The sequence below is a fragment of the Sminthopsis crassicaudata genome, chromosome 4 (genome assembly GCF_048593235.1).
Source record: "Sminthopsis crassicaudata isolate SCR6 chromosome 4, ASM4859323v1, whole genome shotgun sequence".
NCBI lineage: Eukaryota > Metazoa > Chordata > Mammalia > Dasyuromorphia > Dasyuridae > Sminthopsis > Sminthopsis crassicaudata.
The window spans coordinates 280311295-280338842 of NC_133620.1; the positions used below are offsets into that span (position 1 = coordinate 280311295).

The window sequence follows — 27548 nt, forward strand, 5'->3', positions numbered from 1 at the left end:
TAGTTGTGTGACTCTGATAAAGTTCTTAAACCTCTGTCTCATCTCGTTTTTCTCATGTAAAAAATGGGAATAATAATAGCACTAATTTCCCAGGGTTGTTGTGAGGATCAAATGACATAATATTCATAAGTACTTTGCAAATCTTAAAGCATTATGTAAATGCTGGTTAAGATGATAATAAAAAGGAGGAGGAGGAGAAGGAAGAGGAAAATAAGGATTTTAAGAGGTGGAAGTGAAGAGGGTAGGCTTTCTAGGTAGATGAGATAGACAGTGGAAAGGCATGAAAATAGGATATAAAAAGTTGTGGATAAGAAATAGCAAGAAGACCAGTATGGAGGGATATAAAATTTGTGATAGGGAGTAACATAAGATATATACAGAAAGGGAAGGGGAGGAAGGAAAAAAAGAAATAAGAAGGAAAAAAGAAAAAGAAGTCAGGGAAAGGGGAAGCATGGGAGGGAAAAGGGAGAACAGGAGGGGATGGAGAAGGGCCAAGAACATATTCAAATTTATAAAATAGAAAGAGGATGACAAGTTAATGGAGGAGATGAAGATCACTCAAAGGAGTGGTCATAGGAAGTAGAAGAACTATAATAATGTTATTTCATGAAAACCAAATGAAGGAAGTATATAAACAAAGGAGAAACTGGCCAACAATAATATACAAGTAGCTTTTTGATTTATTGATAAGTAAGATATTAAAAGTCTTGCAAAAAGTTGTTTTGATAGAAAAATGGGGATATAAATCATATTTCAAGAGGCTAAGTGGTGAGAAATAGAGATGATGAAATAGAAACTGGGGGCTATTGCAGGCCATTGGTAGCATGTATCAATAGCTGAGTGGTAACTTCCTGGTGGGATAGGACTATAAAAAAGGAAAATATTAGGAAAAATAAGTAAATAAGATAAAAAAATGAACATTTTCTATATAAAAATAGAACATAAAAATTGAAGACAAAACAATGAATCGCTTTGTCATATAATTTGTTTTTTCCTTTAAGCATACCAAAAATTCAAAATGTAATTTTGAAAGTCCTACTTTTCTGTGTTTTCCCTAAATTTCCTTCTGTTTTTTATGACTTGCTTTTTTTCTCCAAAGTTTAAGCCCTCTTTCTTTTCCTTTTCTATTTTTCTTTTCTTTTTTTTCTTTTTTTATTTTGGATAATCTAGTTGACAACCCCTTTTTCCTTCTTTTCCTACCAATTGGAAAAAAAATAAAGAAAAAAAAAACTTTTGTAACAAATATTTATAGTCAACATTTATTTTATATCCAAAGCTGTGTGTCTTATTCTGCACCATTAGTACATCACCTTTTTGTTAGGAGGTGAATGAATAAATTGCCTTTTCATTGACTATCTGGAATCATAGTTGATAATTTTATTTATTATCCTTTTAAGTTTTTTTAATGTTTTTATTTTGTTTTATAACATTGTTAGAAATATTTTTCCTCTGGGTTCTACTCACTTTATTTTACATTAGTTCACATGGAGCTTTCAAAGTTTCTCTGAAACTAGATGATGCAATAATATTCCATTACACTGATATACTAACATTTGTAGCCATTCCTCAAACAGTAGATTCTTCCTTAATTTCCAATACTTTGCCATAGCAAAAAAGTAAAACTGCAAGCATTCTTGTACATGTAGGGCCTTTCTCTCTTCAATCTTTTTAAAGTTATATGGGTCAAAAAAGTGTACACAAATTAATGACTTTGAGGAATAAGTTGCAAATTACAAACTGGTTGGACTAATTTGCAACAGTGGTATTGTGCTTGTCTACAGTCCTTTGAACATTTTCTGTTTTTGTTCCTTTTTTCCAGCCAATTTGATAGGTGTGAGGTATAACTTCAGTTATCTTAACTTTCATTTTTTTCAATAATTAATGATGGGGATCTTTAAAAAAATAACTTGACAGCTTAGATTCTTTGAGAATTGGTTCATATTCCTTAGTTAGTTACCTATTGGGGAATGAATGACTCTTCTGATAGTTTAACTCAATTCCTTATATGTCTTAAATATTATATCATTATCATAGAATAATTATCAGAAGAATATTAGGCTTTTTTTGCTTCAAAAATCATTCCCTTCCCCTGAAGTTAACTGTTTTCCTAAAATGAGCCCTAGTCATCTTTCTTGTAGAGTCATTAAACATAAGCCAAAACTAACCTTTATTTAGGAAAGGTTTCCTCAGAATTCTGTTCTTTTTAGAGTCAAAATAAAACACCTCTTTGGGGGGTCAAGGTCACCCAGAATTGAATCTGAGTCTAATTAAGCTTAAAGCCCTTCCCTTTTGTGGAAAAGGTATGCTCTTATGGACCAGACATGGTACACACACGGGGCGTTTGTGTACACATGTACACACAATTATTAGATTTCAGATATAAATATATAGAACCCAAAGTCCAAAGCATGGATAAGTATATTTATTGCTTATGTACAAACAGACTTTCTTTCTTTCTTTCATTCCTTTTTCCTTTTTTGATTGCTTTCCTTCACTCACCCAATAAATACTTACTAAATATATTCTGTATATTACACACTGAAGAAGACAAATGAATCAGACACAATGGCTGGTCTCAAAAGCTTTGAGAGTAGAAAAAGAAAGTGGTGTTTTGTGTATGTATGTGTGTGTGTGTGTGTGTGTGTGTGTGTGTGTGTGTGTGTGTGTAAATATCAATCATATACACTATTACATATAATAAATTAAGATATGAGTAGTACATAAAAGGAATACAGAGTGCTATGAGGTCATTAGAGAAAAATCATTATTACAGGCTAGTAGATTAGGAAAGGCTTCAAGGAAGAGAGAGTTTTTTGATTCAGGAGCAGTAGGTGGTGCAGTGAATAAAGCACAGGGTATGGAGTTACAAAGAGTTATTTTCCTGAGTTCAAATCTGCCCTCAGACACTCACTAGTTGTGTGACCCTAAGCAAGTCACCTAATTTTGCCTCAGCTTCCTCTTCTGTAAAATGAACTGCACTCCAGTACTGAGAGATAAAGCTAGAAAAGTAAGTTAATCAGATTGTAGAGGACTTTGATAATGAAAAAAGCTGTTGGGACTTTATTTTTTTGGTAGTAGGCATCCACTGAATAATTTTGAGTGGAATAATAAGATCAGAATGATCCATTATGAAAATAAAAGATATTTTTAATTTCATGAGGGAAGTACTGGAAAGGAATGACTAGAGTTAGGAAGAAAGTTTGTTATTGTTATTAAGTTTGTTATTGAAGTCCAGTGGTGTGGTTGGGAGTGCCATGGGAAGTACAGAATGCTGTAGTGGGACTAGTAAGGAAGGGTTAGGAGGACAAGATGGCTATGAGAACTATTTTAGTGAGAATAAAGAAGACTTCACTGGTTTCCTGAGGGGGATTGAAGGACAGGGAAGAGTAAAAGATTATTAAGAAGGACTTCTTAGAAAGGGGTTATTTTGAAGGAGGAAAATTATTTGTTCTTTTGGGAGTGGGGAATCAGGCCTCCAGACTTTCCTTATCCTTTCTTAGTTACTCATAGATGTATAACCTAAACTTGGACACTAGTTTCCATTTTCCTCTTCTCTTAAAAGAGTTCCAGCAAAATCTGCCCAAGCTTCAAGGACCCCCAGAATCTAGAATAAAGGAAAGAGGAGCCTGATTTTCCCCTTCCTACTTTCCTGGGCATCTCACACCAAGATTGTAGGTGGAAGAGAATGGACAAACTCCTGGAAGAAGAGAAGATGATTTGGTTTAGCTCACATCTACTGGCTGCTTCCTCACTTCCTGTTCTTCCTTTCATTGCTGCACATATCCATTTTACACTGTTCTACAATGTCCCTTTGGCAGTCTCCCTCTGTTCTCTCCCCTCTTCTATCATGCTTTTTCCTTCATTTTCTTTTTTGTCTTTCCTACATTCTTCTCCTTTTTGCCTTTGACTTCCTTTTACTTCTTTCCCCCTCTTTGCCTCTCCACAATTTCCTGAGCCCATTTTTTCCCCTCTCCTCTCAGTCTCATCCCACATCCCTCTCTAATTTCCAGGTCACCCACACCCACACACAGAAAGGCTCAGTCAACCCAGCACAATGCAGTGTCCCCCTAACTCCCCTCCCACTCCACCCCTCTCTCCACAACACACACACACACACACACACACACACACACACACACACACACACACACACACACACACATCTCAGGGGTCTGGAGTTGACTATGGATTTTAACCATCTAAGAAAAACAAAAACAAAAAAATTCGGACTGAGCAGCCATGAATGGATGTGTTTTTTCCACAACATCATGTAGAGCAACCAGACATGTTCAAGTAGACATATATCCATGGGTGCTCTCATTCTGCATGCATGTTACAGTTGTCACTCAGACTTGATGTGTACACATTGCATATTTTTACCTGTGTGAGAATACCTGCTTCATGTTACATGTCTGTATCGCATGATAATCCTTTTGCACACATGTGGCCTGAATATGTGATGTCCCCATAATGCTGGTGGGTGTATCTAGTAGAAGGTTGCACAGAAGATGTACATGAGTGTACGTGTATGCTACTCTGTGTATATCTCAGAGTGTACATAGGGTGTATATGTGACCCATAGCCATATCGATGTGTTCCCACATTAACAGTCCTGGCCGCAGAGCTAGCTCCCCATCACTAGCATCCCGCTTTTCCTTACTCTGGGCCCAGCCCTCTGAGGAGGGGACTGACTTGTTTCCCTCCAGCAGGTGCAGAGATGCCGGCTGCATGGCAGCCCCCTGCACGTGAGGCAGCAGCAACCACGACTACGCAGCAGCTCCGGCTGCTGTTCTTACGCAACGGCTTGTCCGCCTCTGTCCGCCCGGCGTTTCCCAAAGCCCCGACTCCCCATGACCCTGCATGGTGCCAAGGGTCCAGCTCCCCGCCCGCGCGCCAGCCCGGCGACCCCCATTCCCTCCAGTTTGGCTTCCACCTCCACCCCGGCTTTAAACCCTTCCGTTTTTTACCTTTGTTGGGAGTTGGGGAAGGAGAAAGAAGGAGGAGGAGGAGGGAGAGAAAGAGGAGCCAGAGAAGGGGGAGGAGAACTGCTGCTCCTCCGCGGGGCAGACTGGAAGGAAGGCACTGAGCCTCCTGCAGCACAAAGCGGCCGCCACTGGAGGGAGGCTGCAGTGTCAGAGAGGCAGGCTGGGAGAAGGGGCTGCCAGCCTGCTGGTCTGCCTGTCTGCCCACCCGCCTGCCTGCCAGTTCGCATTTCTTTCGCATTGGGCTTGAGTGCGGGTGGAGGCTGAGGGGTGGGGGCTGGGGTGGGGGGTAGGGGTGGGGTAAAGAGAGGTTCCTTTCTCATTCCCACGCTAGCGCAGCGCTGCCTCCTGAGTCAGGGAGACTCCTGGTCATCTTAGAAGAGTGCTGATCTAGAAGACCCCACTAGTTCACTAGGTTCCACATCTGAATCTCCGCGGCGTGTGTCTTCTGTGTGTGAAAGAGAGAAAGAGAGAGAGAGAGAGAGAGAGAGAGAGAGAGAGAGAGAGAGAGAGAGAGAGAGAGAGAGAGAGAGAGAGAGAGAGAGAGAGAGAGAGAGAGAGAGAGAGAGAGAGAGAGAGAGAGAGAGAGAGAGAGAGAGAGAGAGAGAGGGCGCGCGCTCGCACGCGCGCGGCTGTGAGTGTGTGGTTGCTTGCTTGTGTCTGTGTATATGCGTGTCTGTGAGGGTGTGCGGCTCTCTCTCTCTCTCTCTCTCTCTCTCACACACACACACACACACACACACACACACACACACACACACACACACACACACACACACATACACACACACACACACACCCGGCTTACCCCATCTGAACTTGGGGACTTGCAAATTCCGAAATGACCGTGGTCTCTGGAAAGACTCGGGACTTGGCACGCTGGCCAATGCAACCGGCATCTTCCTAAGCTTCCCAGGAAGGGATTTTGGTGGGGTCTAAAAGAGAAAAAAACAAGTTCTTTTTTTTTTTTTTTTTAAACCATTTTGATTTTTTTTTTTAATGCCATGGATATAACTGAATAAGCCGTCTCAGGGATTTGGACTTGACGGAGGCAGAGTCCATCTGCCTGCAAATTCTCCTCTGCGCTTGGGGGGAGCTGGAGGATTTTTCCCTGAGTCGATCTTTGGCGAGGAAGGATGCACAACAGAGCTGAGAGCCTGGCGAAGACTGTTCCCCCCCACCCAGGGATAAATGGTGCCTCTCGGAGGTGAGTGTTAGGATGTTTTTTTGTTTTTTTTTTTTCCTCTTGTTTTTTTTTTCGTTTCTTGGATTGTCGTCAATGTTGTCCCAGGGAATCGTCGCTGGGGGGTGATGGGGGGAAGAGTGGACTAAAGCCGTAAGAGGAAAACGACAACTTTATATCTTCTCTGGCTGTGGGGTTTAGGATACTGGGTGGGGAAGGGAACCCCCCTCACTCCTAACAGACATGTTGATCCCCTCCCCCCGACCGTGTCCCTAAAGCTTGCTCCACTCCTTTTCAATAGGGAAGGATTTTATGGGGGAAAAGGGGTACGGAACTGGTAAGAATAGGAGTGCAGGGATCGTTAGTGGTTTTTCTGCGCTGTCAGAATGGGAGGAAGAGAGATGGTAGAGCCGGAGGGGAGGCAGAATCTGGGAATCGTGTGGGAGCCAAAGAAGAACTTTGCTGGCCAGAACCACTCTGTTGCATCTCCAAATCTTTCAGGGCATGATCCTTTCTGGCCAGGGTTGCTAATGCTAGGGCAAAGAGGTGGGGATGTGGGAAGAGGGAGGAGAAGATAGCAGAAGAGGGATGCAGGTGAAGGGGTTTGAACTATCCTTTAGATTTAGGCCCTTGATGGGATAGGATATGGGACTGGGTGTGGAGGGGTGTGTTTGGAGGTGGAAGAAAGAGGTGCTGCTTTTGTTTTAGGGAGGCAGATGGGGGTGATGGTGTTGGCTATTCTGTGTGGGAGGGTAAGCAGGGCACCTGGGGACAGTTTAGGGGCATTCAAGTAGCATGATGAAGCAGTTGTGGACATTAGCATCAGTGGTACCCCCAATCCCTGCCCCCCACCCTCCTGCCAGTCCAGCCCTGCCCTCTTTCTCTATCTGGCAGGGACCAGTTCTAAAGCCAGCAATTCTAACCCTGCGCAGAGCAGTGCTGTCAGAGGAGGCCCATCTCCACTTTCCCTGCCCAGGGGTGCAAAGGAGGCAGTCATGAGACTGAAACAGAGAAAGAGAGAAAGAGTGAGACAGTGGGACAAATCCTAGGAAAGACATAGATAAGCAAAGGGACAGAGAGATGGAGAAAACTGTGAGACAAAAACTAAGAGAAAGAGTCAGAAAGGGAGTCTCTGATCATGAAATCACATTATCTCGGGGTATTTGATATATAGACATTCTATACACCAAAATGGTAAGTGTCATATGTACATTCCATAGTCATGTCCCCTATATGCTGGGGGTTGTAGGGTAGGGCTGCAAATCTCTCTTTTTTTTATTTTTTTATTTTTTTAACAACAGCTCCAGGGGTGGGTGTTATGTGTGTGTATTGGGGTAGGGGACTAAGGGAAAAGTGGTAGAGGGTAGGAAAGTGAATCATAGGCTTGTTGCCTGTAGTGGGGCGGGGAGCCCCAGTAATAGACTAGGAAGGGTAATTCCCTAAGAAAATTGTTCCTTTTCAAGGAAGAAGTTCACCCTGACTGGGAGTTCCCCAGGAAGGGTTTGTTTGTTCATTTGTGGACTTCTCAATGGCCAGGGTATGCCTTGATTTGATAGCAAAGAGAGAGGCAATGAGTTTGGGGGGGGGTGGACTTTAATGATTTTATTTGGGCTTTGGGATGATCACTCATTGCTTTTTGAGGTGCAGTCCTCTTTAATACTGTAGGTGCTAGTGCTTAAATGTTCACAGTAGGATGTGGGGCTTGACAGAGGCTGGTCTGGACTGGGTTGATGGAGATCGGTATCCCAATGCAATTAAAAAGCAGAAACCATTCACAGAACCTTGGTAACCAAAGGAATAAGTTCCCCACAGCTTTGCCATGGACCATGTCCCTTCCTTTTGACACAAGAATACTATACTTCTCTCTGGACCCAGGCTAGGAGTTGAGATCTATCTCACCTAACCCTGCTTCTTGGCCCACCCTTGTTCCTAAGTAGCCCCTGTGAGATTCTATCCCATACCTTTCCCAGCCCCCTCATTCTGTCTTGAGTGCTTCTTGTCTAAATTCTGATGAGGAACACGATCACTTATCTTCCTCTCCTGCCCCAGGGAATACAAACAGCGGACTTGGCATTTCTGCACCAGTTATAGGCACTGCTTCTCCAGATCAGACTGACAGGTCTGTCTGCTTCCAGGCTTCTGTAGCAGCCTGGGGCTTCTCTCTAGCCCTGTTCTCCCTCCTTCCCCCAAGTGCTTAATCTATTCCCTGATAACACCCCCTCATTCCACAGTGGTCCATGGGATATTATCCCAAATATAAGTGTGGAAAGGAAGGGGGAGGAAGAAGTATCATGGGAAGGCAGAGGTGTCTTAAGTATGAGGGAGGGAGCTGGGGGCTTTCAAGGGACAACATTAAGAAACAGGAGGTGAAGAGCAAGAAGGAGAAAACCAAATATCTCTCTAGATGTTTAGTATTCTCTTTCTCCTCACATTATCTCATATTACTGGTCTATTTGCATATTGTATGTCCAGATAGAATGTAAGCTTCTTGAAGATAGGGCTACTTTTCATGCTTGCATTTGTATTCCCAGTGTCTAGCAGAGTGTCTTCACATAATGAGTATTTAATAAATGTTTGTTGGATCAAATTAATTGGATAATTCTCCAATCTCCCCCAAAGCCCTAGGTTTAGCTAAGCTTGAAATGGGGGCTAGTTCTACTATAGAACAAAAGTGGTAGTGAGGAAAACCCAGTGTCTTACAAGTACATAGACTTCTCAAGTTTTATCCTTCAGCCAGTCATCTTTGGAGCAAAATGAGCCACCCACTTCCATCTGTTTTCCTTTTCAGGAGCCCCCAAGGTTTCTCTTGCCCCTCAGCTGAAAGACAGCTGGGGATTTGAGTCAATTAGACTTACCTTGAGAGTTCCTGCTTCTTGAACTAGGAGGTATGACACTAGCCCTGTTGTGTGGAGCTTATCCTTGGAGACTGTCTAGTCTGAAAGAGGAAACAAAGTCCTTCATTCACTTCAGTGGACTTCTCCTCTGACTTGGAAAACTAAGAAAGCAACTACATATTATCAAACAGTGAAGGGAAACACAGATTTTTCATTGTTTTGTGATTTTATTTTGAGGACAAGAGAGCAAGTTTTGAGTTTTACATTCAAACTTCCAAATTTAAGTCTAAGATAGAACAGTTAGTAGAAACTACTGGGGTCAGACCAACCTGTTCCCTGCTTGCTACCATGAGAATTGGTTGGGTAAAATATCTTGGGAAAGGAAGACTACCATATCCATATAGTCATTTTCAGTTTTGTCCTGCTATTTGTGATACCATTTGAGATTTTCTCGGCAAAGATACTGGAGTGGTTTGCCATTCCTTCTGTAGCTAATTTTACAGATGAGGAACTAACTGAAACAGTTAAGTGATTTGTCCAGGATCACACAACTAATAAATACCTGGGACCATATTTGAATTCAGATCCTCCAGATTCCAGGTGAGACACTCAATTCATTGCACCAAAATTGTTGTTGTTTATCCTTCATTCTTGAAGAGGACCATGACAGTAGAGAGGTGATGTCATGATATACAAGACAGTAAGATTTAAATGAGAGTGGGCTGTTCAAAGCTTCACTTTCTCCTCCAGAGCCAATTGGGTCCAGTGACAAGATATAAATCAGGATGACTGAAGATTGACCCAGATGCAGTGGCTTTTTTAAGCTAAGATCTTTAACAGGAGGCAATGCCCAATCTATAATTAAGGATAGTTAAGATAAGAGGCAGAAATAAAATGGGAAAACATTTTTACATCCAAAGGATCTAATAAAAATCTCATTTCTAAAATACATAGAGAATTGACTCAAAATTATAATACTTCAAGCCATTCTCCAATTGATAAGTGGTCAAAGGATATGAATAGACAATTTTAAAATGAAGAAATTGAAACCATTTGTAGTCACATGAAAAGGTGCTCTAAATCACTGTTGATCAGAGAAATGCAAATTAAGACAACTTTGAGATACCACTACACAATTGTCTAAGATGACAAGAAAAGATAATGACGAATGATGGAGGGGATATGGGAAAACTGGGACACTGATACATTGTTGGTGGAACTGTGAACAGATCTAACATTCTGGAGAGCAGTTTGGAACTATGCTCAAAAAGTATCAAACTCTGTGCATACCTTTTGATCCAGCAGTGTTTCTACTGGGCTTATATCCAAAGAGATCTTAAAGGAAGGAAAGGGACCCAGATGTGCAAAAATGTTTGTGGCAGCCCTCTTTGTAGTGGACAGAAACTGGAAAATGAATGGATGACCATCAATTGGAGAATGGCTCTGAATAAATTATGGGTATATGAATATTAAGGAATATTATTGTTCTATAAGAAATGATCAGCAGGATGATTTCAGAGAGGCTTGGAGAGACCTATGTGAACTGACTAAGTGAAATGAGCGGAATCAGGAGATCATTATACACGGCAACAACAAAACTATATGAAGATCAATTTTGATGGATGTGGCTCTCTTTAACAACGAGAAGATTCAAACTAGTTCCACTTGTTTAGTGTTTGGAAAGTGCCATCTACACCCAGAGAGAGAACCATAGGAACAGAATGTGGAACACAACATTCAGAACACCGGCAGATAAGGGCATTGATACCCTATGTGGAAAGAAAGAGGGGGGGGGGAAAGGGAGGGATGGAAGAAGAGGGGGAGGAGGAAGAAAGAAAGAAAGAGAGGGAGGAGGTAAGGAGGGGAGGAGGGAAGGAGAGAAAGAAAGAAAGAAAGAGAGAAAGAAAGAAAGAGAGAAAGAAAGAAAGAAAGAAAGAAAGAAAGAAAGAAAGAAGAGAAAGAAAGAAAGAAAGAAAGAAAGAAAGGAAGGAAGGAAGGAAGGAAGGAAGGAAGGAAGGAAGGAAGGAAGGAAGGAAGGAAGGAAGAAAGAAAGAAAGAAAGAAAGAAAGAAAGAAAGAAAGAAAGAAAGAAAGAAAGAAAGAAAGAAAGAAAGAAAGAAAACTGTAACTTAATTGAACAGCTCATTTGATCCCCAGTGCTACTCACAAAGGTTGTTTCTTGAAAGAGGGCCATGAGTTCAGGAAGATGATGGTATATAATATGAATTGGATTTAAGTGAGTGGGCTGTGTATTCAGACCCATCTCCAATTGTTCTGATCTATATCTTGCCACTGGACACAGGTGGCTCAGGAAGAGAAAGTGAGGCACTAAAGTAACAATAATTGACAAGGAGGGAAGACAAAGTGAAAAGATGTAAGAAGAAACTGTAGACTTAAGAATAAAGCAAACATTGTTGTAAGGTAGTTGCCTCCACTAGGCAAAAAACCCTGATTTCTTCTGATGTCATGAGCTGCAGATAATCTTATCGTGACTTATCTGGAGATAGTACTGGAAATAATAGTAACAACAGCACATTACTAATATTATTTAAAATAATAATAGTAATCACTTTACATGTGGTAGTGCTTTGCTATTGTCAAACAGCTGTCACATCCATTATATCATTTGAATTTTATAACAATTCTGTAGGCAGAGTAGAGATTATTCTTGTTATTTTGGAGGGGGGTTATTTGTTTTAGTGAGGAAATTTATTCTTAGCAGAGGTTGACTTGGCCAAGATTTCATAGCTAATAAGTAGAGGAAATGTCATTTTATAGAAAGAGAACACTGATACATAGGTGATCTTTTCTTTCTGGACTGCATTTACCTTTCTTAGACTTTTCCCATATTCCAAGAAGCTTCAACTTCTATCCTGAATCCAGCAGCAATGGGTTTGTGTCCTACAAGGTAATCTGGGGAAGGAGGGACAATAACTGCTTTGGCTTTTCCCAGAAGGACAAAAAGAACTTTAGTATCCCACTCTGAATGAATGGGCTACTCTTTAAGTTTGGCCTCTAGTGGTAGTAAAGGTGGAGAAGGGCCTGATTAGATCTAGTGGTGCTAAATGGCAAGTTTTATTCTGCTTTGGTTCAGGTGGTCCCCAGTAATACTTTTGTTAGATTTGAGGAGGGAATAGAGTGGAGATCTGGGGGCTGGGGAGGGGGGAGTATAAAAGAAATATGACATTTCAGTTTCTTAGATAATTTTTTTTTGTCAGGGGTCTGCCAGAAGTGTTTGAAGCAAACTTTTCTTTTCCTTCAGACTTTTCTAAGAGCCTTCCTGAAATCTTTGAAAATGCTTCTTCTGAGAGTTAGTTCTGTTTCTGGTGGAGGCCTTGGGGGTCCCTTGTTTTTCTGATTACCCTTTTTGAATTCTTTTCTCCTGAGGACATTTGTTTAGAAGCAATAATTCTACATTTTACTAGCTTCAGTAGAATTAGAAAGCAGCCCTTTCCTTCATCTCAGTCCCACCTTTTAACCAATTTATTTCTCAATAACAGCTTATGATGTCCCTGGTACAGGGAGATGGTGAAGGGAGAAGAAATTTAGTAATGATGGTAAGAGAAATATCTTTTTTGACATTGATTTCATTTCTATAGAAGATCATAGTTGTTTACTAATGTGGGCAATGTGAAAAGTAAACTAGAGTTGGAATCAAAGGACCTACATTCAAAATTCAACTGATTTTACCTTACCTGTATGACCCTGGACATGTCATTTATCTCTTAGGGGGCTCTGAGAATCCTTATCTGTAAAACAAAGTCATTGGATTAGATGATCTCTATATATGAATCTAAGATCCTACTTTGACTTATAAAATGCCTACTTGTCTTTAGTGGCATCCTTATGTAGGGATTGCCAACACAGTTATAGAATTCAGTTCAGTTATTGAGATGAAAATAGACAGGGCATGTTTATACCATGAGAAAATTCCAGGCCTTAAAGGATGGTGAGCATTTTAAGAGAGGAAGAAGACAAAAATCAAAATCAGGGAGAACTCTGGTTGTACTATATCCTGACTAATCAGGATAAGAGGAAACTATGAGCTATTGTTGGACCAAATGGAGGTAACTTCATGGAGAAAGTGTACATAGTAGTGACTATCGCTCTAAAGATCTTGATTGTCCATGTTCTCAAGTGTTAAGAGATCATTGAGATGGAGATAGAAGGCAAAAAGAAGCATGGGGTTTGGCTTGAGAATTTCTTAGGGTACCAGACTAAGAGCTGTCCTCTCATTTATGTAAGAGGAATTTTTTTTGTTTTCGTTTTTTTGTTTGTTTTGGTTTGGTTTGGTTTGGGTTGGTTTGGTTTGGGGTTTTTTTTGTTTTTTTTGTTTGTTTGTTTGTTTTTTGTTTTTGATAGGTTAAGGGCAGCAGGTATACTTTGGTTTCTCCTCATAGTAATAAAAAGGTGCATTATTTGGTTGGTTGATTGACTGATTCCAAGCCTAGGAAACAAAAAAATTGCTTTCTGACTTTGTTTCCCTATTTGTATAACACTTGTATTTATCTCAGGAGTTGTTGGGAATATTAGGTGAATTAGTGTATGAAAAAATACTTGGCAAATCTTGAATCATTGATAAAATATGAGCTATTATTATGGGCCAGACTTGATGGGCTCTTTAGGACATGATGGGCATGTAAGTACTTAATATATGCTTGTTGAATAACTCTTTCACTAAGAATCTCTGCAGAGCTCACATTAACTCTTTGGCTCATCTTAGGCAATGCTATTCAAAGTTGTGGGATAGTAGATTTAGAGTTGGAAAGCACCTTAAAGGCCAGCAAGCCCAAGACCTGCTTTGCAAATAATAAAATGAGATCCAAAGAGAGAATGAATTTTTGGCTCAAGATCACACATCCTAGATGTCCCTGTAGAGTGACATGAATAGAGATCTCCCTGATTCCAAGTCCAATCTACTTGTACTTCTCTAGGAACTTCATTCTAGTTCTTTAGCGTACCTTTCTCCCCCCCCTCTTCTTTCTTTTCCCACAGTTATTATTCTCATTGAAATATGTCCTGAAATGCAGCCTATTACAGAAAATTAGTTTTGTATTGATAGAGAGTTGAGAACTTTCCTAGCCATATTTTTCCTTTATTAGAAATTTCCATAGTTTCTTGCCTCTACTCACCAGTCCAGTTTCATCCTTTTGTGACAAAATTCCTCCCTAATTTGTCCTTTCCCCCTGGAGTTTAAAGATATTCTACGGAAATCAGTTTTTGACTTTCTAGATTCATGCTGGACCTTGACTGATTTATTGACTGGCCACAGGACAATAGGCTAGAAAAAAAAATGAGTGACATTCCCTGAGTCCCTAAGTGAAGATAAGGCAAGTGAAGTCTAGAATTTGGGAAGAAAAAAGGGGATCTGATAAAGATTTGGTAGAAAGAGATATTGTCAGAAAGAAGTAAAGACCTTTTTGACCAGAGAGGCAAGCCAGCAAGAAAAAAACTTGAAGTCAGACAATGAAAGCATTTATTCTTGATGGATAAAAAAGTTTCTGGATCTCTTTTCCTATACCAGATCTAAGCCATCTTGCCATTCAAGCAACAGTATTTATTTACAGGGCAGGAATAAATTCACTTGATATAGAAAATATAATGATATTAATAAATCACTTTTTAGTAGTGCTTTAAGGTTCGCAAAGCCCCTTATTAACAAAACTAGTCAAAAGACAAGTATTCTTATCAATTTTTCAGTAATGAAGAAACTGAGATTCAGAGTGACTAGAAGTGACTTGCTGAGACTTGAGCCTGACTTTTTTGACTTATAAAATAATATTCTTTCCACCATACCACCATTTTAGCTTCATGTAAGGAAAATCTTCCTCAGAGAGGTATCCGAAAGTACAGTGGGCTGCTTTCCAGGGGCAATAAGTTTCCCATCAATGTTAGGTACTTGGGTCAAGGCTGGATGATAACTTGTCAGAGATGTGGTAGAGGAGGTTCCTGGTCAAGTAAAGATTAAACTAGATTGGATTCTAATGTTCATTTCCAATTTTGAAATACAAGGATGCTATGAAAGTTACCTGATAGGTAGGAGTGACTGGCCCTCAGACTTGCTAAATCTATGTTTCTTTCTGCAGGACTGCCTAGTTGCCTGTGGCTGTTCATTGTTAGGTCACCAGAACCTGGAGCTCATCCCTTGGGTATTCATTCCTTTGGTTTTTGATCCAGAATCATATTCTTCTGCTGAAGAATATAATTATGCAAATTCTTGATTCTGCCCAACTTCCAGGGCCTAGGTTTTAATCTATTGGCCAATTTTAAATTTTGCATTACAGTCTAAGCCAATCAGAAAGTTATTCTAGTACTAGGTTTGTTTCATTTATACCCTAAATCTCTGGTCACACATATTTTTAAAATAGATTTTTGTTGATATCTTTTGTTTTTGCATCATATTCCCCCCATTCCTCCCCAGCCTCCAGTCATCCCAAAGAAGTTAAAGAAAGAAGTTAATAAAGAAGTTTTAAAAAAAGAAAGAAAAAGAGAAAGAATAAAACCGGTCAATACATTGAAAAGAAAATTGATGTTATATGCAAGGCTGCTCTATATTCAGGGGCATCTCCCCCCAGTTCTACAAAGGAGTGTGATGAGGTATCTTGTCATACCTCTTCTTTGGGGCGAACAATTTCACAGTATTCATTTTCATGTAGCCACACAAATGATCATTTATGTGGTGAAGCTGTGTTGCCAATGGCATCCCACAATTTACAATAATAATTACATTCCTTGATATTGTGAAAGATGAACTTATGTTCCATGTGATTAGCTAAATACGTGATGTCCCACTACTGAAGACCTGGAGTATAGGAGATAAGAGTGAAACAAAACCTGTTTTAGGGTTCTGGTTCATGTTCAGCCCCTTGGTCATTGCTTAGGGAAAGAGGAGAATATTATTGCTGTTCAGTTGTTTTAGTCAATTCCTACTTTTTGTGACTCCATTAGTTTTATTGGCAAAGATACTAGAATGGTTTACCATTTTCTTCTCCATTTCATTTTATTGATAAGGAAACTAAGGCAAGTAATGTGATTAGCTCAGTACCACATAGCTTATAAATATCTAAAGTCAGATTTAAACTCAGTTTGTTCATATTCTACTATACACTATACACTACTCCACCTAGTTGCTCCATAGAAGGGATAGAAGTGCCGGATGAAGAAGAGGATTCTGCCTCTGACCAATATGCCTGTGATCCAACACTTCTGAATATTCTGAAGACATGGTACCCCTTAACGAACTTCTTGACAGGCCAGAAGCTGTAACCTCTCTATCTACTATGGACACTGAAAGGTCATAAGTGATAATGGGCTCATACTCCTGAATGAATGAAGTTTGTCATAGTTAAACTTTAATTTTTCTGCCTTAAACTGGAGTGTGGGGATGATGATTAATATGATTAAAACAACAAATTTTTCTATAGCTCTTTAGAGTTGACACAATGCCTTATTGGATACATTTGAAAAGCACTTAGCTAATAGCCTGGTACATAGTAGGCATTTAATATATGCCTATTCACTCCTTCCCCATCTTATACCTTGCAACCACTTTTGTGAGATAGATACTATAGATATCATTACTTTAATTTTACAGATGAGGAAACTGAGCCCCAGAGATATTAAGTGTATAGCTGCTAAGTATGAGAAGCAGCTTTTGAACCTAAATAGAACCTTCTAACTTCACTTCCAGTTCTCTACCTACTTGGCACTCTTGCCCTTCTGATGAAAAATGAGCCAAATGGATAGTTCTGAGTCTTTTTTTCAAATAGTAATACTTTTTAAAATTAAAAATTAAAAAAAAAAAAAAACACATTCAATTAGCCAGAAACTTGGACCATTGTCTCTTTGCTCTTACGTTGCTATCCAGATCCAGAGATTGCTTTAGCCTAAGCCTTTCCAACCAATCTGCTAACCTTCTCTACCTGCATCCTTAGGCTTGGTTTTCTGCCTTTACCATCACCATGACTTTGACACAGCTTATTCTTAGTATCTGCCTTGGCTCTAATTGGTCTCACCTACCTTCGTGCTTCCTGTCCACATCCAGCCTACTCTCTTATCATTAGCATTATCAAAGAAGTTTGTTTTCTGGTGCTCCTCTTCTCTGCCTAGGTAAATACTGCTTCTGTGGCCTGAAACCTTGGTTGCCAACCCTGATTCCAATGATCTATAGCCCTTTGGTCACGGTATACAATAGAGAAACTTCCAAGTTCTCTTGAGTATTGACTGTGGGGGTAACAAGAAGAGACATCTCTTGCAAATTGTCTATAGACATGAAGGAAAAGCCCTTCCTCTCTCTAGGATTCCATTTTTTTTCTGAATAAAATGAAGGAGATATTAAGACAGAGATCTAGAAAGACAGAGAAAGATAGAAAGAGAGAGAGAGAAGAGAGAGAGAGAGAGAGAGAGAGAGAGAGAGAGAGAGAGAGAGAGAGAGAGAGAGAGAGAGAGACAGAGAGACAGAGAGAGAGAGAGAGAGAAGAGAGAGAGAGAGAGAGAGAGAGAGACAGAGAGAGAGAGAGAAAGAGAGAAAGAGAGAGAGAGAGAGAGAGAGAGAGAGAGGATGAGAGAAAAAGAGTTATCTTACACCATTCTTACATGCATCACATATATGTTGAATTGTTCAGATATTTTAGACTGTGATCCATTTTGGGGACTTATTTGGCAAAGATATTGAGGTAGAGTGGAGTAAAGCTCCAGCTTTACAGATTACAGATAAGGAAATTTAGGTATATAGGGTTAAGTAACTTACCCAGCATCACACAGCTAATAAATGCCTGAGACCAGATTTGAACTCAAGCAGATAATTCTTTCAGGATTGCATAAGATGTCTTTTGAAGTCTTTTCCCATTCTAAATCTATTATTCTGTGACCTGGGTTTATATCCTGGCACTCTACTACTTAATGTCTGTGTGACATGGGGTAAGTTTTATAATTTGTAGCTGCTATTTATCAATCAATCAATAAGTGTTTATTAAGCATCTACTTGGTTCTGTGGATAAAAATAAAAATAAAAATATGGAATAATCCCTGCCTACAAGGAGTTTATATTCAATGGAGTGAAATATGCAAATATATACAAAATAAATAAAAGGTTTTCCAATGTTTTTTTTTTTAGAATGGAGGTCTTAGCACAAGAGGGATGAAGAAAGAGTTTATAAAAGCAGGGGGTAGCATTTTAACTAAACTTTAAAACAAACTAGATACTATGGACAGAGTGTTAGGCCTACAGTCAGGAGGACCACCTCAGACAATTCCTCATTCTGTGAGTCTAGGCAAGTCATTTAACTCTGTTTGCCTCAGTTTTTTTATCTGTAAAATGAACCAGAGAAGAAAATGGCAGGCTATTCCAGTATCTTTGTCAAGAAAAGCCCAAGCAGAGTTATGGAGGGAACATGATTTAGTCACAGAGACAGTAGGTAGCGTGAACTTTATGAAGAGTAGCATGGAGGTCAGTTAGGCTGCATTGAAGATAATTTGAAAAAGGGGTAATGTACAATAAGGCAGGAAAGAGATCTGAAGTAAGTGGGCTTTAAATGACAAAATGAGAACTTTGTATTTGAAGTAATAATAAACTGCTGAAATTTATTGGACAGAGGAAATAACATGGTCAGACTTGTGATTTAGTAATATCACTTTGGTAGCTGTGTGGATGATGGATTAGAGAAAAAAAATTGATTCAGGCAAAAAGTGGGGACATCCTGAAAAAGTATGGTGTTGAGGAGGTCACAGATGCTATAGTTACTCTGGTGCAAAACTGACAAGCTTTGGGAAGATATGTAGGGTGAGAGAATGTGAAGATTAGGGATGAGTCAGAGAATGCAGGTTCTGAGAAGGATGGTGGTGTCCTTAGCAAAAATAGGAAAGTTTGGAAGAGGATTGTATTTGAATGGAAGATGTGAAGTCCATTTTAGGGCGTTTTGAGTTTGAAATGCTTATCTTATTTAACATGTATAATAGGAAGCTAGTTAGAGAGGAGGAGCACTGGATATGTACATCAGTTTAGGAAAATCTGCACAAAGATGATCATTGAACTCATGTATGCTGATAGCATCACCAAGAAACAGGACACCTCACCTCTCTGTCTCTGTCTCTCTGTTTGTCTCTGTCTTTGTCTCTCTAACTCTCTCTGTATCTGCCTCTGTTTTTCTCTGTCTCTGTGTTTCTGTCTTTGTCTCTCTCTCTATTTGTATCTCTGTCTCTATCTCTCTATCTCTTTCTCAATCTCTCCTATTTATCTATCTCTACTTCTCTCTATTATGGTTTCTTTGACTCTGTCTCTCTACTGTCTGTCTATCTTTGTCTCTCTATTTCTGTTTCTGTTTCTCTCTTTATCACTAGCCCTTTTGGCTTAGATAGGAACATATAACTTTCTTTACTTTGATTCACTTAGAACAGAGTTTAAGTATAAATAAATAATTACATATATATTTATATACGCACACACACACATATATATATATATATATATATATATATATATATATATATATACATATATATATATACATATGCCCAATGACTAATAATTAAAAGAAGGAAGGTAAAATAAAATTGAAAAGACATTGATGATTGATAGAGTAGAAGGCACCTTTTCCAAGATAATCTAACCATAAGTGGCTAGTAAAGCATCTTGTTCTAACTAGCTTCTCTTTTTCATTTACTCTTAGGTACTAGACCCGATATATCCATATTGTATATGGATTTCTGTATATAGGATTCAGCATATGAGCTTCCATCCTCAACCCCCCTTTACTCATTTGAAAAATAACACTCTTTCTGAGTTGTTTTCCTGACTGCCTTGATTATTTGTTAACCATAACTCCTTAGCGCCATCCCTCTGTGGCACTTACCTATGATTCAGATTTGATGCTAATGCTCTGTCTAGATATTTATCACTCTACAGCTGTTACTTATGTAAGAACATAAGAGCATTAGAAATGCCACCTTAGGCCAGTCCCATAATCTTCTTGTACAGGTGGTGCTTCCAAGGATGTCTGTGGAGATGAATTGTGGGAGAGCAGGGGGCAATGTCTTTTAGGTTCTCCTGAAAGGTTAGAGATATATCCTAAGTATCCTAATTTTCCTAATACCCTGTTACAAGTAGTCATTCATTAATTAATCTAAATCCTCATTGACTCTTTTTTTAACATTCAACTTTTACCATTTCTTGGGTAACAAACATCATATGCTTCGTAGTTCTTATGATATGAAAAAGAATTTCCTTTCATTTGTACTAAACATTTGTTTTTCATTCTCCCTCCTCTATCCCCTTCTCCTCAACACTCCAATTCAAGGCAAAGTTTATGTGTAAGAGAGTCATTCTAGTTTTCTATGATTTACTAAACATGTCATATTAACCTCCCCCACTTTCTTTCCATCCCATCTTTTATTTTATGTATTCTGATCTTATCCACATCATACATTTAGTCCAAGAAAGAACCTCAGATGTCATTATGTCCTAACCCTTTATATAATAGTTGAGGAAACTGAAATTCAGGGAGATTAAATTTGGCCAAGGTTATACAAGAGACAAACCCCAGAAGTGGCATTTGAATCTATATACTGCAACTGCATGCTGCCATATCTTAGTTCACCTTTCTGGACTGAAGAAGCTTCATCTTTATATTCTTTTATATACCTTTTCTGTTGCAAATGCTTGATTCTCACTCCTAGACCTCCTTCTCTAAAGATAGAAAATTGAGAATAAGTTCATTTAAGGTAGCAGTTCTAAGTAGGCAACTTTGCTCATGTTTTACTTCCTCATTTCAGGGGCATGTTATATGTCAGCTCTATAGCAACACAAGACAGTATTCTAGCCAGGATTATGCTAGAGCCAGATTCCATAAGCTCTGGAGAGTCAGATGTTAAATTTTCATTTTGTAAAACTTCTATTTTAGTTTTATTTTCAGCTTCAAATTTTCTCCCTCCCTTTATCATCTCTCTCAACTGTTGAGAAGGCAAGAAATATGATATCCATTATAATGTGAAGTCATGGAAATGGGAAGAGAGAGGAGAGGGGGAGAGAGAGGGAGAGAGACAGAGAGACAGAGACAGAGCAATAGAGGGAGAGAGGAAAAGAAGGAGTGAGGAGGGAAGGAGGAAAGAAGGAAGAAAGGCAGGAAGCAATGAAAGAAAAAAAAAAGGAAGGAAGGAGGGAAGGAAAGAAGGAAGGAAGGAAGGAAGGAAGGAAGGAAGGAAGGAAGGAAGGAAGGAAGGAAGGAAGGAAGGAAGGAAGGAAGGAAGGAAGGAAGGAAGACAATACATTTTAGTTTATATTCAGAGGCCATCGGTTCTGTATCTGGAGGTGGATTGTGTTTTTTCATCATGACTTTTTTGTGAATCATGGTGGACCACTGTTTTTGATTAGGATTATGAAATCTTTCACAGGATTATCTTTATAATAAATAGTACTGTAACTGTATACAGCAATATGGTTCTACTTATTTCATTTTCTATCAGTTCATATAAGTCTATTCAGGTTTTTCTGAAATTGTACCTTCAGCATTTCTTAGAGCATAATAGATAGAATACCGTCACATTCATATACCACAACTTGTTCAGCTATTCCTTAATTAATGAATATCCCTCTAGTTCCCAATTCTTTGTCATCACAAAAAAGAACTGCTATATTTTTGTTTATAGGCATCCCTTTTCTTTTCCTTAAATCTCTTTGAGGGTATAGAATTTGTAGTAGTATTGATAGGTCAAAGAGTATTATACATAGTACTGTAGCTTTTTGGACATAGTTCCAAATTGCTTCCAGAATGGCTGGATTAGTTTATAGTTACACCAATGGAACATTAGTGTACCTATTTCCCCACATCTCCAGCATTTATCATTTTCTTTTTCCCTTAGCCAATGTGATAAAAATGAGATGGTACCTCAGAGTTATTTTAATTGCATTACTCACATTATTAGAGATTTATAACTTTTTTCCCTTGTGATTATTATATACTTTTATTTCTTCCTCTGAAAACTGCCTATTCATATCCCTTCAACATTTATCATTTGGGGAATAGCACTTATAAATTTGGCTCAGATATTATATATTTTAAATTGAAACCTTCACCAGAGAAATTTGCTTCATTTTCCACCCCAATTTTCTGTTGTCATTTTTCTTTAATAGTTTTGGCTGCATTGTTTTTTTTTTTTTTTCAAGAAAATTTAATTTATTTAATCAAAATTATCCATTTGGGCTCCCATTAACCTCTCTATTTCTTGTTTCTCCTTCTATCCATATATTTAACAGGTAACTTTTCCCCATACTTAACTACTTTATTTAGGATATCACCCATTATGTTTAAATAATGTACTCATCGTCAGGTGTTGGTCTAAAATAGTTTCTGCCAGATTATATTTCTAGTTTTCCCAACAGTTTCCAGTGTGCTCTTGCTCCAACAACTGAGATCTTTGGCTTTATCAAATACGAGGTTATTGTTCTTTTTTGTTTCTATATATAGTGAAATCAATTTGTTTTTGTTTTTAAATGTTCAATGTGTGTGTATTTATTCCTTAGATAATATTTATTTCACTTTGCATCAGTTCATATAAATCTTCCTATGTTTCTCTGATCTTTTTTCATATTCATTATTTCATACTTATGAGTATTCTAGTATACTTTTTTCAGTTATTTCCCGAGTGATGGGTGCCTACTTTTCCTCAATTACTTGTTACCAAAAAGAGTGGAAGAATGATATTCTGAATATTTTAGTAGTTTCTGTCTGACTGTTTTAGGGATTATGTCTAGCTGTAGGATACCTGGGTCAAAAGCCATAGAGAAATTAGTAACTTTTCTTGAATAATTACACACTAATCTCTGGAAAGTTTGGTCCATTTACAACATCAACAACATTTCATTGTTGTATCTGTCTCATAACAGTTCTTCTTTTGGTTTTTTAAAGCTTCATTCTATCTTTTTGGGAAGCAAACATATTTGAGTATTCCAAAGCTTTACAATAGAGAGAGTATCTGGTTTGCTAGTTTATTGCTAATTGTTTCCTGATCATTCTCAATGAAAATATGCACATCATATGCATGTATACGCAATTTAAGATCATAAAGTGTGTAAGCTCTTTGATTGGGTTCCAACTATGGAACTCTCAACCATTTGCTCCCACATGAAATCAGATTCATATTATTTATGCTTCTATGTCTATGGATTTAGTGTTGGGAATAAAAATTATAGGTCGTTTAGTCCAACTTCTTTAATTTAAAGATAAGGAAAATGAGATCCAGAGTAACCAGTAGGGAATAAGTGACAGACCCAGGATTTGCTTGTAAGTCCTCTCCCAGCACTCTTTCCATTTTTTAAGACCTGAACATACCACTTGGGATTATTGTTAAGTCTTTTTTTTTTTCAGTCATGTCCAACTCTTGGTAAACCCAATTTGTAATTTTTGTGGAAAAGATACTGGAGTGATTTGCAATTTTCTTCTCCAACTCATTTTACAGATGAGGAAACAGATAAACAGCAATAAACTTGCTTAGGGTCACACAGCAAGTGTCTGAGGCTGGATTTGAATTCAAATCTTCCTGACTTTAGGCTTGGTATTCCATTCACTGCATCACTTGGATGCTTTATTGCATACTATAGGCCCTTTATAAATCTTTGTTGACTTTAACTGAATTGTTTGAATTATTGTTCAGTTGTTTTCACTTGTTTCTGACTCTTCATAACCCCATTCAGGGTTTTCTTGACAAATATACTGCTGAGCAGTTTGCTATTTCCTTTCTTAGGTCTCTACCACTAACTAGATGTTATAATTTTGAATAAGGAACTTTTTCTCTCTGGATCTTAGTTTCCTTACCTATAAATTGAGGAAGTTAGATCAGAATGCATTTAAAAGCAGCTGACTATTGTAGTCCATCCTCTTAACTCTGTTCGTTTTTTTGGCTCTGTATTTGTTCTTTTTGAGATTTGGTGATGATGATGATGATAATAATGATGATGATGAAGTTCAGGTTTGAGAAGTGTGCTAATGAGCTGCTTCCCAAGGCCCTTCAGTCTGGCACTAAACTGTGGACTTAAGTTTTCATCCAGATGAGAACTAATGAGATGAAGAGCTTTTGTGGTCAAGGTCCCAATTTAGGGGCGGTTGGCCCTAAAGAAACCATTTAATCCCTTCCTCGTTTGAACTCTGACATCAAGGTCCCTGAGCTGGTTAGAAGGCAAACTGAGGGGAAAGACCTCAGAATAGAAAATAAATCCGTGATTCTGAAGCCTGGACACAAGTGAGTTTCCAAACAGCAGATATATGTAGACCTGGATGCTTTGACCTTCCCATCAAGGTCAAGGAAAGGGAAGGAAAAATTTTGGATTGTGAAATAATTCAATAGCTTGGAAAGCACACAAATTTGGAGCCTTTCAAAAATACTAAGCATTACTTATGTCCCTAGTAGTATGCTGGCCATAGTGGGCAGGGGAGAAGAGGAGTAGAATCAGAGAATATACAGAGATACAAACCTCACCCTCATCTGATGAAACACCTGATCTGTGGAACTTTCTGTTTGATAAAGGAGACAGTCAGGTGAAGGGAGATAGAACAGATAAATAACTCAAATAAGACAAATAGAATAGATAAAATGAGTCACTAATATGAATAGATGTGTTATCTTTTATATACACTGATGAGACATAGTCTCAGCTTTCCATTTAGCCACACATTCTGCTGGTTCTCTTTTGCTAGAAATGAATTGCATGGAATTATTCACACTGTATTAAGTGGTGCAGTAGATAGAGCTTCAAATCTTCCCTCAGACACTAGTTGTGTGACCCTGGACAAGCTATTTATACCCTGCTTGCCTCAGTTTTCCCCTCTGTAAAATGATTTGGAGAAGGAAATGGCAAACCACTCCAGTATCTTTGCCAAGAAAATCCGACATTAACTCACAGTGAGTTGGACACAACTGAACCAATCAAACAATGACAATCATACAAATCACCTTGGAGTCAAATGATCTGACTTCAAATCTCAGATTGCCACTCACTACCTATGAGACCTTACACAAGAAACTTAATCTCCGAGGTCTCACTTTCCTTACCTATAAAGTGAGAGGGTTGCCTTAGTTGCTTTCTATGATGTTGTTCTCTTGTTAGCCTTCCTTGTAAATAACAATTATTTTCTAGAGTACTTTAAAGTGCTCAAAGCACTTTCATACATCTTACCTCTGAACTCTGGAGTAAGAAGACCTGAAGTCAATTCCTGAATGATCTGATGCTTATGTAACCTTGGCCAAGTCATTTGACTTCTCTCATCTTCATTTTCCTCATCTGTAAAAGAAGGGGGCTAAATGAAATGGTATTTGAGGTCACTTCTATTACCTCCTGCAGATAATGTTGTGATTCAGTTCATCTAACACTTTCAAAAAGTGTTTGGGGTTTTCTAGGCAAAGATACTGGAGTGGTTTGCCACTTTTTTCTCCATCTACATGGCCAGTGCCCTGGTTCATACCTTCACTAACTCTTACTTAGACTAATGAGTGAATATAACATAATGGAGTGCTAAGACAGCTAGATGAAGTAGTGGATAAAGAATCAGGCCTGGAGTAAAGAAGTCTTGAGTTCAAATATAACCTTTAAATTCTATATAGCTATGTGACCCTGATAAGTCACTTAACCCTGATTTTACCTTAGTTTCCCCATCTGTTAAAGGAGTTTAAGAAATGGCAAAGCACTCAAAAATCTTTGTCCAGAGAACTCCAAAATAGGGTTAAGCAGGACTGAAACCACTGAACAACAGTAACAACAATAAAATGCTGGATTTAGGAGGAAAGAAGATTTGAGTTCAACATTTTCCAATGGTAGAAGCTTGGACAAGTCTAATCTCATTGAATTTGTATCCTATTTTTAGAAGTAGATATAAATAATAACACCTATTACAAAGGATTATGGTAAAGATCAAATAAGACAAGTATATAAAGTGTGTTAGAAACCTTACAATGCTATAGAAATGTGTACAGGCATTCGTACTGTAGTAATCTACTGATTGATCCTCCTGCTCCTAGGATATTCTGTCTCCTATGACACAAGTTTGACTATGTCACCATTCTGCTCAAAAAAACTCAATGACTCCCCTTTTATTTAGAAAATACAACTTCCTTAGACTTCATATCCAAGTCAAGAACTGTTCATTCTATCAGGTTTTCTTACCTTGACACTCATTTGAGCTATCTCTGGACGTCTAATGCTCTTCTTGCTCTTCTTCATATTCAACTCACATACCATCTCCTCTTGGAAGTCTTACATGATTTCTCCTTAGTTTTTAGTCCCCTATCTCTCTTAAAGTTATGTCATATTATCCTTATTTATTATATGCATGCCATACCCTACCTTTCTATTCCTCTCCTCAAGAATATAACCCTTTTTGAGGTCAGATATTGTTTTTCATTTCTGCCACTGAATCCAAGTCCTCAAGTATCCTACCTCGTCCACTAGGGTTTAGTTTTGTTATTTCTATTTTGACTCTTTGTGACTCCATTTAGAATTTTCTTGGTAAAGATACTGGAGTGGTTCATCATTTTTTCCTCCAGTTCATTTTACAAAAGAGGAAACTAAGGCAAACTGGGCTTAAGTTACTTAACTAGAGTCACATAACTAGTAAGTGGATTTGAATACAGGAAGATAAGTTTTGTTGACTCCAGACCAGTTCTTCATCCACTTCCACCCCTAGCTGCCTCAATCCTCAAATAGGTGCTTAATAAATGTTTGTTTTTGCTCCTGGACAGATAAAAAGAATTCTTTTCAATGTGAGGCTCTCAGAAAAATGTGGATAAGCATAAGCTTCTTAAAACCATACCCTAACTCCTGGGTTTACCCCTCTGATGTAGGAATTTGGGTGATTACTTCAATAAAGCTTCAGTATTTTCAGAAGACTAATGTTTTGGATTTTAGCTCCACTTCATCCTATTGGTGCCTCAGGTCACTAGGTTTTAGTGCCTGAGGCAATTTTGTAAATTGTTGTTGGCTAAATCTCTTCATCTCTTGGAAGCCAACTAGAAGGTATAGAATTACTTCCATGACAGATGTAGACTAGTTTCCATATATTCACTAAGTAGGGAGTAAAGGATCTTGAACAAGAGATATGCACAATTTACTATCAGTCCCCTCCCCCCAAAAAAAATTTTTTTTCTAGTTTTTTAGTCTATATCAGAAACTAAAATCCATCAAAAAGCTTTTGTGAGTCTAGACTCACTTTCACCCCAGATTAAGGGTTCTTAATCTTTTTATATGTCAGTCTCTTTGAGCTCTCTTCTCAGAAAAGTGTTTTTAAATAAAGTACAAGTATTACAAAGAAAATAAATTCTATTGAAATTAAATAATCAAACTTAAAAAAAAAAATCAAATTCACAGATGAACCAAAAGAATATTGTACACAGTAACAACAAAATTATGTGATGATCAACTGTGATGGACCTGGATCTTTTTAACATTGAGTTGATTTAAGATAATTCTAATAGAATTGTTATGGAAAGTGCCATTTGTATCCAGAGAAAGAACTATGGAGACTGAATATGAATCAAAGCATGGTATTTTCACCTTTTTTGTTGCTGT

At 38.4% G+C, this 27548-nt stretch overlaps 1 protein-coding gene across 1 annotated transcript in view; it reads left to right on the top strand.

Moving 5' to 3' along the window:
• Positions 1-5656: 5656 nt before the first annotated feature.
• LRFN2 (leucine rich repeat and fibronectin type III domain containing 2) overlaps positions 5657-27548 on the top strand; it is a 318934-nt gene continuing 297042 nt past the window's right edge. Inside the window, 1 exon segment of the mRNA XM_074311007.1 lies at positions 5657-6189. The gene's annotated coding sequence lies outside the window, so the exon portion shown is untranslated.